Here is a 12,074-nt window from a genome sequence, read left to right as displayed (position 1 = left end):
TACACATAATAAAAAAGAATAATATTTTTTTAAAACGTGTTGCTATTTTTGGAGAAAGGATAAAAGTCACACAACTGTTGAGGACTTTCATTCATAGGGTCGCTATGACTCAACTGCACTTAACAACAACATATTGCTATTTTATTTAGTTACATAATACATGATAAAGAGAAAATAATTTACAACCAAAAAAAAAGCATTTAGAATAGTGGAATACCAATGGTGTGCTCAATTATTTATGACAGTAAATTTAACTATACCTTTAACATCCCAAAATCTGTACTTATCCAAAATATTTACAGTAATATGTATTAGCGATTAAAGTCTGTGACAGATTTTGTTCATAATAACAGTGCCTATATAAGCCTTGAAATATTAAGTACAGGATAATTTATTAGTAATTATTAGTAAATCAGAATCACCTGGTAACAACTATCAATAAATCACAGGTAATACTACATCCTGAGAAAAGTGTCAAGAGACTAGCACCACCCTCACAAACAGACAAGATGCAGAGGTGATAATCCTCAACATACTCTGTTTAATGTACCAGTTTGGTCCCTGTGAAAACCAGAAAAATTGATAGACTGGTATCAATTTAACCAAGTTGCAACCTCACATCTATTCAGCAGGTTAGCTTTAGTTCAGTCTCTGGTATGTGGTATACAGTTATTAACCTGATGACTATATTCCTTTATATCCTCATCAGGAAAAAAATATCAGAAAAACAGTAAATTCACTTGGAAAAGACATCATTGCACATTTATGAGCCCAGGATAGTTAATTCTCCTGCTCTCTGTTATAACCCAGTCCAGAAGTTTTGACTGATTATTTCACACAGTATTTTGTTAGTCAATTATATTGATGGCATAATATTAATCAAACTTAGAGGGGTAGAAAGTTGTAAGTACTCTAAATTCCCTAATAAAAAACATACAATAAAAGGTAGAGAAACATCTGCAATGATTTAGAGACTCGAACTATCAACACTTCAGGAGTCCAGAAATCTGGAGCATGCCGATACGTAATATGAAAGGTAAAGGCAAAGTGCACTTTGGTGCAGTGCAATAAATACTTAATCATTCCCTCCTAACCATAGTCCTCCATTTTGTAATTATTATAAATTATCACAAATTCTTTTCTCTATGCCTGTTCCCATGGTTCTAGCTTGTATCGAACTATATGTTATGTACATACTTAGGGTTTTCAGAGGGCTGCTACTTTGGAAGTGGATGGCCAAGATGCAAAGAATATACTGAGTCATTGTATCGAAAGGAATTGGCAGACACAGAAGAATTTCATGAAACAACATATGATCAAGAGCCTATGGTGATGAAGGAAGAAGTTCAAGCTGCTTTGAAGGAAATAGCAAAAAATAAGGCCTCAGGAACAGATGGTATACCAATTGACATATTTCAGCTAACAGATGCTGCCCTGGACGTGCTCTCCAAGTTGTGCCAAGAAATCTGGAAACAACCACTTGGCCAACTGACTGGAAGAGGTCTCTATTTGTTCCCATGCCAAAGAAAGGTGACCCAACAGAGTGTGGAAACTATGCAACAATATCATTGATCTCACATGCAAACAAGATTCTGCTGAAGATCATCCAAAAACGACTAGAACAGCACATCAGCAGAGAACTGCCAGAAGTCCAGGCTGGGTTTAGAAGGGGTCATGGTACTAGGGATATTGTAGCTAATGTTAGATGGATCTTAGCTGAAAGCAGGGAATACCAGAGGAATGTCTATCTGTGCTTCATTGATTATGCAAAGGCTTTTGACTGTGTGGACCATAACAAACAGTGGCTGACTCTGAGAAGAATGGGAATCCCAGAACACTTGATCGTTCTAATTCAAAACCTATACTTGAACCAAGAGGCAGTCATCAGAACAGAGCAAGGAAACACTGCATGGTTCAAAACTGGGAAGGGCATGAGCCAGGGATGTGTCCTGCCTCCATACCTTTTCAACCTGTATGCAGATCATCCAGGAGGCTGGGTTCTATGAGGAGAAATGTGGGGTCAGGATTGGTGAGCGATATATCAACAATCTGCATTATGCAGATGACACAACCCTACTTGCTGAAACAGGAAGACCTGAAGTGCTTGCTGCAGAGGGTCAAGCACTGCAGCCTTCAATATGGATTGAGGCTCAATGTCAAGAAGACAAAGATTCTCACCACTGGACCAATTGGCAGCATCAGGATGGATGGTGAAGAGATTGAGATTGTTCATAGCTTTAGTCTGCTTGGCTCCACAATCAACACTCTTGGCACCAGCAGCCAGGAAATTAAAAGACGTATTGCCATGAGAAAGTCTGCTGTTAGGGACCTCTCTAAAGTACTGAAGAGCAAAGGTGTCTCTCTGGAGACTAAGGTGCATCAGATACAGGCCATGGTCTTTGCAATCACTTGTTATGCGTCAGAGAGTTGGACAATGACTAAGGAGGATAGAAGGAGAATTGATGCCTTTGAGCTTTGGTGTTGGAGAAGAGTATTGAGGGTACCATGGACTGCTAAGAAAACAAACAGATGCATACTGCAGAGGATTGAACCGGGCTGCTCCTTGGAGGCAAGGATTCTGAGGCTTCGTCTGACATACTTTGGTCATGTTGTAAGGAGAGACTGGTCCTTGGAGAAGGACATCATGCTTGGGTGCGCGGAGGGCAGGCGCAGGAGGGGAAGGCCCTCTAGGAAATGGATTGATTCGGTGACTCAGGTAATCGGGAGGAGTGTGTTGAGATTGGTACAGGACAGAACAGAGTTTAGGGCTGTTGTGCATAGGGTCGCTATAAGACACAAGCGACTCAACGGCACATAACAACAACAACAACACATGTTATGTTAATGAGGCAGAATTTGGGTGGTATGTTACTTGAATGACAGCCTTACTAGAGATTGTGGCTCAGGCCACCACCATTGGTTTCCTTAGTGATTGTGATCTGTGTCCAATAAAGTGAGAATGCTCTGGCAAAGTTATCTCTCTTGCTTTGGATTTTGTATCTGGCTTTTCTTAGTATGACCTTTACTTCTTGGAATTTGAGCCAACAGCTTACTGACCTGATTTGTCACCTTCTGCAGATTTGTTGCCTGACCTACCAAACTGAATTCATCAGCCCCGGAGACCAAATAGGGCCATGACGTGTTCCAGACTCTTTCATTTGGGACTTACCTCCACAACCATACCCTTGACAGTGTGTGAGTTCTTAAGATGGTGCAGTAAGCTACAGAGACCACAGACAAAAATGTGAGGGATAGTACTGAGGGGAGGAAGAATAAATAATGTTAGAGATAATGGAGTGCTGCAGCAGGTTAGAAAAGATGCACATTTGGGACATCTTTAATCTCTATCTCATAAGAAAACAGTTTTGTGCTGGTCTTTCCAAAAGAAATTACTCATGCAACTGCCTACTACTGAGAAAGAATCATAGTAAGCAGTATTATCTTCAGATTTTTAAGTGTACATTTGGGAATCCAAGCCATTTGATTCTGAATAATACTTCTGAATGGCATCCAGGGCAAGATAGGGATCAGCAGTAGGTTTGGGCTGTGATACAAGCTGTGCTGCCATATAAAGTATGATCTAGGTAGTAAAGGATCAGAGAAAGAGAGATCTTCAAGATGGATTGACATAGTGACTGGAACAATGGACTCTAGCATATCAGAGATTGTGAGGGTGGCGCAGGATAAGCCAAAGTTTAGACTGGATGTTCATGGAATCGCTGAGTTGTAGTCAACTTGACTGCACATAACACCAACATCTCTAGTAAAGAAAGGTGCTATGCTCTCCATAGAAAACCTTGTTGGAGAGCTAGACTGGAGACTTCGAGAATTCTAGAACAAGAAAAAAGAAATATTCTCTGAAATGCAACTTCTGGTTTGCGACTGACCTTTAGAAAGAACTGAGCACTTGACTGTGGAGCCAAGGGTGACCGGGATGGTTCAACAGGAATTGCATACTGTTGCCACCACCAAGCCATGAAAGTGAACAGGTCCAGAAGGCATAGTTAAGTAACAAAAATGTTGCCCAAATCCCCATTTAACACTTCTGTTGTATCAACACCTTTCTATCAGTTCACATCTAAGCAGATGTTCACTGCTGCTAACTGACAGGAGCAAAACACAGGCTTGACTCACAGGTGAGGTAAATTAGTATATTGGTTGGATACAGGGCAAAAATTTATCTGGAATTAATCTTTTCTGTTACAAAATAGCAGATGAAAGACACTTTCCCTTTGAGAAATAACCAATATATTCAGTTCCTGCACTTAAGCACTGTGTCTTCTCCCTATCCTTTCCCTACTATTATCAGCATTCTTTGCACTCTCACCTACCTAGTCCAGTGCCTCCCCTTAATATGATGACTTAAGATACAAGTCACTTCTGTGATGTCTTTCCACCACACACTGCTGGTCTTTCACACTTATGCCTGTCTCCCACTTATAAGGATGTAAGGTCAAATCCCACATATCAGCTTCAGAGAAAGATTTTTACCTGAGGCAGTACTGGGAAAGGTCCTTACCCCTGAGCTTCAGCTGCAAGATTGGACTATCCTTTTGTGACTTAGGGTCTCTGCTCTTCCTTTTACACTACACTGCTGTCACAATGCAATCATTCCCAAAGTGATTGTAGGTCTTCTCTAGATCTGGTACTGAATGTCCTGCATCGAAGCCTTATTGAACGAAGCCTATGGAATTCTGGCAGCATGGCTGTTACTAGATCAAAAAGATTAGCAAGCAGTCTCAGATCCTCCTATTTTCACAATGGTGGTTTGACACAGTAATTGTCCTTGTGTGAATTATTTCACTCTGTATAATATTCTCTAATCTCTCCCATAGTACATAGTAATTTAAGAAGTCATTGCTCCTCGGTAATGCATAGTATTCCATTATGTAAATGTACTGCAATTTTTAATCCATTGATTTATTTTTTTTCTTGTCAGTTTCATTTTGTTAAATGTGACTAAAGCAGACACCGTGGTGATTAAAGAATTTATCCAAGATGGCTTAGATAGACTTATGGCCCACCAAGATCTCCAACACAACAGCTGGGTACCAAAGGACTGTCTGAAGGAATGGTACAAATGAAAGAACTTAAGTGGGTATTTTGGTCCAACTTATTTTGTTGTTGTTAAGTGCCATCGAGTCGCAGGTGACTCATAGAGACCCTATGAAGGAGAGTCCTTGGCGCTTGGGTGCCTTTTAGCCTCTCTCCAGGTTCACAGGGTTTCCCGAGGCAAGCTATTATGGAAGTGGATGCCACTCCTCCCTCCAAGCTTGGTACAATTTATAGAAAAGTTAAAATAAACAAGACATGCAGGTGGCCTGGTAGTGACCACGGAGTCACCCCTGTTGCTGTGGGAAAGCTGGGCTAAAGCTTTGCTTAGTTCTCGCCTTCACTATCTCCCAGAGTGTGTCTAAGAGGCACTAGGCCAGGCCCGAGTCCAGGGCGCCCATCTTGGGCAAGTTGGATACGTAGTCACCCTGTTGTTTGATGGATTTCACCTGCTCATCCAGCTAATGTGTCTCAATGAAGTCACACAAATGACAGTCATTCTTGCCAGTGGCCAGTTTTTGCAGTTCCAGTAGGGACTGATTCACACTTTTCTCCAAGTGTAGCGCACACTCCATTGTGTTCAGCCCGCTCTCCCAGTCATCCCGTCTGATTTCTTGATGTCCTAAAGGAAAATGCGGCCGCTTCGCTGGTTCTGCAGTTTCATCAGTTTCTCAGCGTGTTCCCTCTCCTGTGGGATTGCTGGAGAAAATATTTGGCAAAATTCTTCAAAGCCACATCATCATGGTCGAAGTAGTAAGACATGGACAGGTAGACATAGGAGGCGTAGAGCTCCAGGTTGATCTGGCAGTTGATGGGGCCTCCCAGTCCTCGTTGTAGTTCTGGAGCACCTGAGAAGGGGACGCGGTCATGGTGGAGAGGTGGTGGCTGCGCGGCGCTGGAGCAGAGGCGAGGACCTTGGGGCGTCCGGGGAGGGGGGAGGGGGTGCTGATATGACTGGAGAGGGGAGATGCAGCGCCCGGTTCCGTTCAAGCACTGTTGAAGCAGGAGACCACTGCAACTCTGCGAAGACAGTCCAGCGCGGACTGCTATGCGGGCGGTTCTTATAATCCATTCATTTATTGATAGGCATTTGGGCTGTTTCCATTTTCTAGCAATTGTGAATAAAACTGCTATGAACACAGGTGTGGAATAAACTGGTTCATATTAGAATTCTATATTGAGCTTCTTAAGAAAACACCAAACCGCTTTCTGTAGCAGTTGTACCATTTTACACTCTGACCAGCAGTGCATGACAGTTCTAATCTCTCCATATCGTTCAACATTTATTGTTGTGTTGTTTAACTTTACTGCTGCTGTTGGAGTGAGATAGTATCTCATTGTTACTTTGATTTACATCTTTCTGATTGCTAGTGATTTATAAGCATTTCTTCACGTGTTTGCTAGGCATCCAAATGCCCTCCTTTGTAGGAGTCTTTTCATATCTGCCATTTTGTTGTTGGATTATCAGTCTTTTTCTTGGAGGCCCTGTAGTATTTTCTAAACTTTAGTTATGAGACCCTTGTCTGAAATATCATCACCGAATGCTTTTTTCCAGTCTTTTCACCCTGGTGGAGAAGGGTTTTGATGCACACAGGTATTTCGGTTTTAAGAAAGTCTCATTCATTGATTTCATCTTCTCCTGGCTGTGCATTTTTTGCTGTTTGCAAAACCTATACCATAGGCTAAGGCTTCAAAATTTTTCTCATTTTGTCTTTTATAATAATTATGGTTTTGGTTTTACACCTAGTTTTCTAATCCACCTTTAGTTTATTTTTGTATATGGTGTGAGAAGTGGGTCCTGTTTCCATTTTCTGCAGGTAGATATCTAGCTTCAGGTGATTTAGTGTTGAGGATTTGCACTACTAATGCAAAGGTTGTGGTGGTGGTTGTTTACTATAGAGTCAGAACCAACCCACAGCTGACCCACTAGTGGGTTTTCAGAGGCAGTTAATCACACAGGAGTAAATTTCCCATACTTCCTCTGCAGAGAAGCTGGTGGCCTCAAACCACATGTCTCTGGGTTTGCAACCGCACTTTCATGTCACTAGGCCACCAGAACTCTTCAATGCAAAGGTCCACAGTTCAAATTCACCAGCTGCTCCTTGGGATAAAGTTAGGCAGTCCCATGCTATTAACTGCCTTGGAAAGTCTTCTGGAGAGTCAGGTATGGGTCTGTTCTGACTTGACGGTACATAGCAACAACAACAAACGGTTGAAGAGGTTGTTACTTCCCCATTTGATAGGTTTTGTTTCTTTGTCAAATATCAATTGACCATAAGTTGATTTCTGGATTCTCAATTCTATTCTATTTATTGAACAATGTGCCTGTAACTGTACCAATACCATGCTGTTTGTACCAATACCATGCATGATTATTACAGCTCTGTAGTATGTTTTGAGATCAAGGAGTGGGATGCCTCCTATTTTTTATTTTCAGAAGACCTTTGCTTATTCTGGGTCTCTCTTCTTTTCAAATGAAATTGAAAATTGCCTTTTCTATCTCCTTGAAGAATGAATTTGGAATCTTTATTGAGACTGTGGATTGGTTTTGGTAGGATTGTCATTTTCACAATGTTCAGTCTTCTTATCCATGAACAGGGAACATTTCCCAAGGTATTTTATTTTTCTTGTAGTAGTGTTTTGTGAGTTTTCTTTATAAAGGTCTTCTATGTCTCTAGTTTGTTTATTCCTAAGTATTCATCTTGTGGTTGGCCATTGTAAATGGTATTACTTTTTAATTTCCTTTTTCATGCTTTTTTTGTTACTGTAGAGAAATCCAATCCATTTTCGCATGTTGATCTTATAACTCTACTAATTGTTCTACTAAATCTAACAACCGATTTTTTTTGTTGAGTCTTTGAGGTTTTCTGTGTACTCTCTTCTATCATCTGCATATAGCAACAGTTTCACCATGTCTTTTCCAATTTGAATGTCTCTTATTCCTTCTTTTGCCTTATTGATATATCTAGAAATTCCTAGACAATATTGAATAGGAGTAGCGATAGTAGACATGCTTGTCTGATCCCTGTTTGCAAAGGGAATGCCTTTAATATCACTCCATTGAGAATGATGTTGTTTTGGCTTTATTTACTTTTCACTGTGTTAAGAAAATTCTCTTCTATTTCTACTTTGCTGAGTGTTTCCAACAGGAGGGGTTGTTGGATTTTGTCAAAAACCTTTTCTGCATCAGTTGATAGGATAATGTAGTTTGTGTTCCTTGCTTTGTTAATGTGATGGATTACATTATTTCCTTTCCTTCCTTTTTTATTTTTGCCAAGAACTTTATTTTACTTGACTATACAATCAACATCCATGGCAGCTGCATGGATTTTCTTATGTTGAACCATCCCTGTGTTCCTATTTATGAATCTCACTTGGTTTTTATATATAATTTCTTTTAGTTTACCATTGGATTCTACTAGCCAGGATTTTGTTAAAGAGCTTAGCATCTACATTCATGAAAGATATTGGCCTATGCTTTTCTTTTTTTGTTATGTTTTTACGTGGTTTTGGTATTAGGGTAATGCTTTCTTCATACAGCGAATCTGGAAACGTTCCTTCTCTTTCTATTTTTAAAAATAACTTAACTTGAATTGGTGATAGTTTATCTCTGAATGTTTGGTAGAATTTATCCATGAAGCCATCTGGGCCAAGACTTTTATTGATTGGGTGGGAAGAAGGTAATTCTTTTATGACCTGTTCAATTTCTTCTTTTGTGATGGGTCTATTCAAGCATCCCACTGCTGTCTGGGTCAATTTGGATAAAGTGTGGATTTTTAGGAATTTGTTTATTTCCTCTAGGTTTCAAAATTTGAACATAGCTTTTTAAAATATTCTTATATTATCTATTTAATTTCAGCTTGTTCTGTTGTGATATCACATCTTTCATTTCTTATTGAGTTATCATGTCTTTCTTTTACAAGTTTCTCAATGGTCTATTTTGTTAACCATCTTGAAGCTCTGGTTTGTTGATGATTTCCATTGTTTTTCTATTTTCTATCTGTAGTGTTAGGGGTTTTTAGTTCAAAATAGCTTTCCTAGTCATTGAGAGTGATATGGAGGTCACATGGATGAGTGGTGACATGTGAATGGGGTATGTTGGTCTAGTCACAAAGGGATTGACTAGGCTTGTTATGAAATTAAGGAAATTGAACAGCAGAAATTGAGAATCTCACCACCAGCAAAGAAGAATTAGAGAATGCAGGATGCATGTCCTTTAAAGTCAAAGATTCCTAGACTAGGGTCTACAGGAACAACAGCAGCCACAGCAGAGAACCAGAGACCTGACATAAGCTGACCTTAGGACTGCCACTCCCCAGAACAAGAGTTAGTAGCCTTCACCCAGATTTGCTGGAGGACTTGTGGGGCACAGCCATAATGGGCAGGACTAAGAGTTTTGTAACACTGGCCTAAAGCCACAAGAGGTTGAAAGGTGAGGGATCTGCAAGCACATTTCAGTAGCCTTCCTGACTGAGTGATTATATCTTGCTACCAACCTGAATTATAGCCTTTGATCTCCCTGATACCCTCCATAATCATGAGTACAGTTCTGTGTTCTCTGTGAGCAAATGCAATGGATTTGGGGCCTAGTAAAGCAGTGAGATTTGTGTTCGAATTAGTGGAAAGTGGTACAGGAATATGGGCATGAGGACATGTCTGGTCTCATGGGAATTGGTTTTGTGCTGTAGATGATGATGATGGGGGCAGCTCCTCCTTCTGGAGTTAGTAGAAGTCAAACGCTGTGGGCCTCATTCTTTTTAAACTATCAGATTTATTTCAGCCCTTATTCTTAAATTTCCTTTCTTCTAGAGGTGGTGGGATTAGCTTGGTGGTTTTTTTTTTTCTATTAACTAGAAGTGGTAAGTAGTTTATTTTGTTCATTTTTTATGTGTTTATTACTATGAACTGACCCCTGAGGACTGCCATAGCTGTATCCAAGAAGTTTTGATATGATTTATTTTCATTTTCATTGTTTTTGTTGAGTGAAATACCGTGGATACATCTACAGAGTTGAGCTGGCTGATTGTATAGTTAAGTTTCTCTGGGTCTTTCTTGAGTTTCTCTTCATTTGATCTATCCTTTGGTAAACGTGGTGTGTTGAAGTCTCCTATTACTATTGTGATTTTGTCTCTTTCTTCAAGCCTGTTAAATGTTGTTTTATGTATTTTGCAGTTCTATCATTAGACGTGTAGATGTTAACTGTAAGGTATGTCTTCCTGCTCTACTGTGCTTTTAATCATTATTCAGTGATGACTTACAAAGTTTTCATACTGAAGTTTAATACTAGCTTTCTTATGGATGCTATTTGTTTAGTATGTATTTTTCTACTCTTTGATTTTTAATCTATCTTTCTCTTCAGTTCTTAAATGTGTCTCCTGTAGGCAACATACTAATAGGCTTTGGGGTTTTTATCCATTCTGCTACTCTTTTTCTCTCAATTGGTCCATTTATGCCATTTACACTGAGTGTGATTGATAGGCCCAATTTGACTTTTGCCATATTGCTGCATTCATTTTTTTGTTGTTGCTAGTTATTTTGGTCTGTCCACTTTCCTCTGCCATTTCTATATGGAGGGATTCCTTAGCATGTCCTTTATTTTTTTTTTTTTGCATGCAAATTCAATCTATATATAGAACAGATCAACTGGGAGGATAGGCTTTATGAGGAGCAATGTGGCATCAGGACTGGAAAAAGACTCATCAACAACCTGCATTATGCAGATGACACAACCTTACTTGCTGAAACAGAGGAAGACCTGAGCCATTTGCTGCAGAAGGTCAAGGACTGCAGCTTTCAATATGGATTAAAAGTCAACCTCAAGAAAACAAACATTCTCACCACTGGGCCAACTGGCAGCATCATGATAGATGGTGAAGAGATTGAGATCGTGAAAAGCTTCAGTTTGCTTGTCTCCATAATCAACACTCTTGGTACAAGCTAGAAAACCAAAAGACAAATAGTATTGGGAAAATCTGCTGTAGGGGACCTCTCCAAAGTACTGAAGAGCAACAATGTCAATCTGGAGACTAAGGTGTACCTGATCCAAGCCATGGTCTTTGCATTTTCTTGCTATGCATCAGGAAGCTGGACAATAGCTAAGGATGATAGAAAGTGAATTGATGACGTTGAGCTGTGGTGCTAGATAAGAGTATTAAATATACCACAGAGACTGCCAGGAGAACAAACAAGTTCGTCCTAAAAAAGATGAATCCAAGCCTTTCCTTGGAGGCCAGGATTCTAACGCTCCATCTGATATACTTTGGGCATGTTGCAAGGAGGGACCAGTCCTTGGAGAGGGATGTCGTGCTTGGAATGGTGGAGGAGCAGCATAAGAGAGGAAGAGCCTGGATGAGATGTATTGACTCAGTGACTGCCGTAATGGAGGTAGGCTGTCAAAGATAATGAGGTTGGCTCAAGATAGAGCAAGTAACAGAAAAGACCAGCAAAGTGGTCTATCAAAGAAATAATTAGGTCATTTGCACAAAGCAAGAACTCAAGAAATTAATGAAAAGGGCTAGACATGACTAAGGATGACACAAGAACTGAAGCCTTCAAACTGTGGTGTTGAAAAAGAGTGCTAAAGATCTCACAGACTACCAAAAGAACAGATTATGTCTTGCAGAAGGAGCAGCCAGATTGTTCCTTGGAAACAAGGATGATGAGCCTTAATCTCACATGCTTTGGATATGTTGCTAGAAGTCATTCCTTAGAGATGGTTGTCATCTTGGGAAGGTGGAGGGGCAGCAATGAAGAAGACCCTCACCCAGGTGGATTGACATGGTGACTGAGGCAATGGGCTTGAGGGTCTTGAAGATTGTCGAGATGATGCAAGATAGGACAATGTTCAGACTGGTTATTCACAGGGTTGTTACGAGTCATCAATGCCTAACAACAATAATCTTTGTCTTTGTTTTTTAAGAATTTTACTATGATATAGCTTGATGCTTTTCTTTTGGGCTCTAGGCTGTTTGTTGATCACTGGGATACTTGAATGTGTATTTCCGGTTTTATTTATTTTTTTT

General features: G+C 40.0%; 1 pseudogene; it reads right to left on the bottom strand.

Annotated features, from left to right (window-relative positions):
* Positions 1 to 5,423: 5,423 nt before the first annotated feature.
* On the bottom strand, positions 5,424 to 5,921 carry LOC102857829 (annotated as a pseudogene).
* Between the last annotated feature and the right edge of the window lie 6,153 nt (positions 5,922 to 12,074).

The sequence above is a fragment of the Elephantulus edwardii genome, unplaced genomic scaffold, assembly GCF_000299155.1.
Source record: "Elephantulus edwardii isolate Elephantulus edwardi_28Jun2011 unplaced genomic scaffold, EleEdw1.0 scaffold00100, whole genome shotgun sequence".
In the NCBI taxonomy this organism is placed as follows: domain Eukaryota; kingdom Metazoa; phylum Chordata; class Mammalia; order Macroscelidea; family Macroscelididae; genus Elephantulus; species Elephantulus edwardii.
Note: the sequence above shows the minus strand (reverse complement) of the source record. Positions and strands in the feature narration are given on the sequence as shown.